Source organism: Coenobita brevimanus, chromosome 43 (genome assembly GCF_032717465.1).
Source record: "Coenobita brevimanus isolate Jiangsu-jjx chromosome 43, ASM3271746v2, whole genome shotgun sequence".
Lineage (NCBI taxonomy): Eukaryota > Metazoa > Arthropoda > Malacostraca > Decapoda > Coenobitidae > Coenobita > Coenobita brevimanus.
The window spans coordinates 29,462,236-29,467,055 of record NC_136996.1 but is presented as its reverse complement, the minus strand read 5'-3'; the positions used below and the strand labels follow the sequence as shown (position 1 = coordinate 29,467,055).

At 38.7% G+C, this 4,820-nt stretch overlaps 1 non-coding gene across 1 annotated transcript; it reads right to left on the bottom strand.

The window, feature by feature from the left end:
* Positions 1–1,098: 1,098 nt before the first annotated feature.
* On the bottom strand, positions 1,099–1,217 carry LOC145397914 (5S ribosomal RNA). Its single transcript, XR_013897050.1, has one exon. It is a non-coding gene; the product is annotated as a 5S ribosomal RNA (ribosomal RNA).
* Positions 1,218–4,820: the final 3,603 nt, after the last annotated feature.

Sequence of the window (4,820 nt, the reverse complement as noted above, 5' to 3'; positions counted from 1 at the left end):
TGTACTGTATGTATGTATGTGTGTGTATGTATGTATCTATGTATGTGTGTATGTACGTATCTGTATGTGTGTATGTATGTGTGTGTGTATGTGTGTCAACGTCTATGTATGTGTATGTATGTTTGTGTATGTATGTATGTATGTGTATATGTATGTGTTTGTTTAGGTATGTATGTATGTGTACGTATGTATGTATATACAGAATGTATGTATGTATGTATGTATGTACGTACTCATGTATGTACTTATGTAGTATGTGTGTGTATGTGTGAATGCGTGTGTGAATGCGTGTGTGTATGTATGTGTATGCATGTGTGTGTATGTGTGTATGTATGTGTGTTTTTATATATGTATGTGTGTATAGGTATGTATGTGTTTGTATGGATGGATGGATGTCTGTATGTATGTATTGTGTGTATGTATGTGTGTATGTATGTGTATGTGTGTATGTATGGGTGTATGTATGTGTGTATGTATGTGTAAGTTTATGTATTTGTATGTGTGAATGTATGTGTATGGCTGTGTTTATGTGTGTACAGTATGTATGTGTATGTATGTATATGTATGTATGTGTATATATGTATGTATTGTGTATAGGTATGTACTGTGTGTATGTATGTATGTATGTACATGTGTATGTGTATATGTGTGTGCCTGCATGTGTGTACTTATGTATGCATGTGAATGTATGTATGTATGCATGTGAATGTATGTATGTATGTATGCATGTGTATGTATGTGTGTATGCATGTATGTGTCAGTATGTATCAATGTATTTGTATGTATATATGTACGTATGTATGTGTATGTATGTATGTGTATGCATATTTGTTTCTATGTATATATGTAGGACTGTGTGTGTATGTATGTATGTACTTGTGTGTATGTATGAGTATGTATGTATGTGTGCATGTGTGTATGTATGTGTGTATGCATGTATGTATATATGTGTGTATGTATGTGTCTATTTGTATGTTTTCATTCATTCATTCATTGCCAGACGCCATGTATCCCAAACGGGGTGGCCAAGGGCTTAGAGTTAACTGTTTTACAGGGAGGGGCACTAATCCTCCACCAACCCCACTTGACACGTAGGGATGCCAACAGCATCTGGTGTTCCCAGGCGGTCACCCATCCAAGTACTAACCAGACCCAACGTTGCTTAACTTCGCTGATCGGACGGGAAGCGGTGTACTCAACGTGGTATGGCCGTTATGTATGTATGTATATATGTGTTTGTGTGTGTATATATGTGTGTCTGTGTATGTGTGTATGTGTGTACATATGTATATATGTATGTATGTATGTGTATGTATATATGTATGTATGTGTATGTATATATGTATGTATGTGTATGTATATATGTATGTATGTGTGTGTGTGAATGTATGTATGTGTAGACGTATGTATGTGTGTAGATATTTGTATGTGTGTGTATGTATGTGTGTATGTATGTATGTATATGTAAATGTGTATGTATGTATGTGTATGTATGTATGTTTGTTTGGATGTATGTAAATGTATGAATGTATGTGTGTGTATGAATGTATCGGTGTGTATGTATGTGTGTATGTATGAATGTATGTGTGTATGTATGTGTCTATGCATGTGTGTATGTATGTATGTATGTATGAATGTATGTGTATGCATGTATGTATATGTATATATGTATGTATATGTCTATGTATGTATGTTTGTATGTATGTAGGCTATGTAGGGCTGTTTGTGTATGTATGTAGGTGTGTATGTGTATATATGTAGGTATGTGTATGTATGTAGCGTGTATGTATGTATGTATTGTCCGTATGAATGTATATGTGTGTATGTATGTATGTGTCTGTATGTATGTATGTATGTAAGTATGCATGTACGTACGTATGTGTATGTATGTATATGTATGCATGTGTATGCATATGTATGTATGTATGTATGTATACAGTATGTGTATGTATGTAGGGCTGTTTGTGTATGAATGTAGGTGTGTGTATGTATGTGTGTGTGTATGTGTGTATGTATGTATGTGTATGTATGTATGTGTGTATGTATCTATATGTATGTATTTGTGTATGTATGTTTCTGTTTGTATGTATGTATGTAGGACTGCGTGTGTGTATGTATGTAGGTGTGTGTGCATGTATGTGTATATGTGTGTGTGTACAGTATGTGTATGTATGTGTGTATGTATGTCTACTGTATGTATGTACATGTGTTTGTGTTTGTGTCTGTTTGAGTGTGTGTTTGTGTGTGTGCGTTTGTGTATGTATGTGTGTCTATGTATGTACTTGTATGTATGTATGTATGTGTTTGTGTATGTATGTGTGTATGTGTATGTCTGTGTCTATGTATGTGTGTATGTATGTATGTATGTATGTGTGTATTTATGTGTATGTATATGTATGTGTATATATGTGTGTGTATGTAGGTTATGCGTGTATGTGTGTGTGTATGTGTTTGTGTGTGGATGTATGTATGTGTGAATGTATGTATGTGTGGATGTGTGTGTGTGTGTGTGTGGATGTATATATGTATGTATATGTATGTGTGTATGTATGGATGTGGATTTTTTTTTTATGTGTCCGACTCTAGGCATAGGCTTCACAGCCTGCTCCCAAGGCCCAGTAGTCCTCCTACATTCCATACACTTCTACATGTCACCACTTCGGCGCTAACACCCACCGTCCATACTGGATACATGCTAGGGCTGTCACATACAGGACTGGTGTATTGGTATAAGCGGGGGTACTTTTATGACATGTCGGAGAGTCTTCTGGTAGATCAGGAAAGTCTGCTTTTATTAAATTCAAATTCTTAAAATTGTTCCCTGCCCCTGCGAGGATTTGAACCTGGGTCCGGTAGGACTGCAGGCCACCTCTCTCTGTGTGTGTATGTATGTATGTATGTGTGTGTGTGTGTGTGTGTGTGTGTGTGTGTGTGTGTGTGTGTGTTGAATTGAATAAAGTTTATGTCAGACTTCTTACAGAAGTATGGAGCACAGCTCCTTCATTGTCCACAACAATCATGCTTACAGATACACATTAACATGATTTCATCTAAACATTTTAAATAATGCATGTATGTAACATACTAACTTTTTTAGCTTATTAATATTGTCACTCTGCATTAATATACTAAATTTCCTCCCGTTTTGACTAGTCCAGAAGTACTCTGGGATACAGTCACGCCTTAGCTGACTTTATCTGATTATTGCATACTAGAACAACGTGATATTCATCTCCTGTTACTGGAGCATCACAATTATCACTAATTTCTTCCCCTCTAGGTACATTCCAGTATCTTCCTGCTGTTACTGGCAGTCTATTATTGTTTGTCCTATATCAAAGATAATTCCTTTTTTCTTCAGTTTTAGTTAAATACACCTTTCTACCAAATATACATTATAGGTTACATAATTACTACAAACAGACTTTGCCATAACATTTCCGTACCAAAGAGAAATCCACTGACCTTTCAGCTTTTGTTCTACAGTTTTCCTCAGCCAAACAGGGTTAGGCACTTCCTGATACAACCACACCCCTAATAAACCAGTTATTTAACAATGATCTAACCTCCTTTAACCAGGATGATGTATACAATCCAACTGTGTCCAGCTGCAGTAAACACTTATACATTAGATAGGCTAACTTTTCAGGTTTTCCAGTGATGAGTCTAATCCAATATTTAATCATTCTAACTTTTATATCAATATCCAGAGGATATGCCCCAAGCTCTCCATAAACAATGTCATTACATGTAGTTCTCAGCACGCACAACGTATGCTTTAAAAATTTCATATGTAAAAGCTCTACTTCCCTATTTACAGTATGTCCCCAAACTTCATAGCCATATAGCATTACAGGTAATACTGTAGATCTAAATAACTCCATATGGAGATGTACAAGAAGATCAAATTTTCTACACTTTCCATTGCCTATACATAGCTCTTGTAGCTACCTCAATATATTCCTGTTGTCCTTTTCTAAATCTCCCATTACTACTGACTAACACTCCTTACAGTTTCCACACTTTCATTCCCAAATTTAGAGTTATAACTTTCAGTCTGGGCTCTTCCTCTTCCCAAAACTACAACTTTTGTCTTACTAGTATTAACCTCCAGTTTCCACTGCTTACAATAATTTTCCATTGCCTTAAAGTGCATTGTTTATCCCCTCCTCACTCTCCTATAACAACATTATCATCGTAGGAGGAGGCCGTAGCATGGGCCGAACAGGGTAGTACTCCCGAGGGGAATGGGAATGCTGGTGATAGGGAGAGCTGGAGCTCCTGTTTCACTAGCTATCTAACCATCCCCCTTTGCTGACCTTTTCAGTGTGACAGTAACATGGAGAGTAGACCTGCATACTCTCCCAAACATTTCCTCTAACTATCTATGCACTACACCACATGCACTTTACATTTCATACAACGTATCCCACTACGTTACAGGGGTTGGCGCCAGCAAGGGCATGCGGCCAGAAAACTTTGCCCCCGCTACCTAGTGGCGGACTTCTGGGGGGAGGCGTGGCGGGGGTTCCGCAGGCATAGATCATGGGTCCAGGGCGAGATGGGGCTCGGGCCTGTGCTAGAGGGTACAGGGCATTGCGGTTCCCAGGCTGCCGCTTCCGCCCAATAGAGAGGGGCCCGAACCTGGGAGTAGCGCCCCGGGAGGCTGCCCTATCAGTGGGTGTATAATGGCGGGATAGTTGCAGTGCCAAGACGCGCTTGGAGGGTGTCCCTGCAGCTGTCCTGGCAGGGTGCCCCGAGGCCACTACCACAGCCACTGGTAAGCTGGTGGGCTAGGGGTCCCAGATCCATTGCCTGGA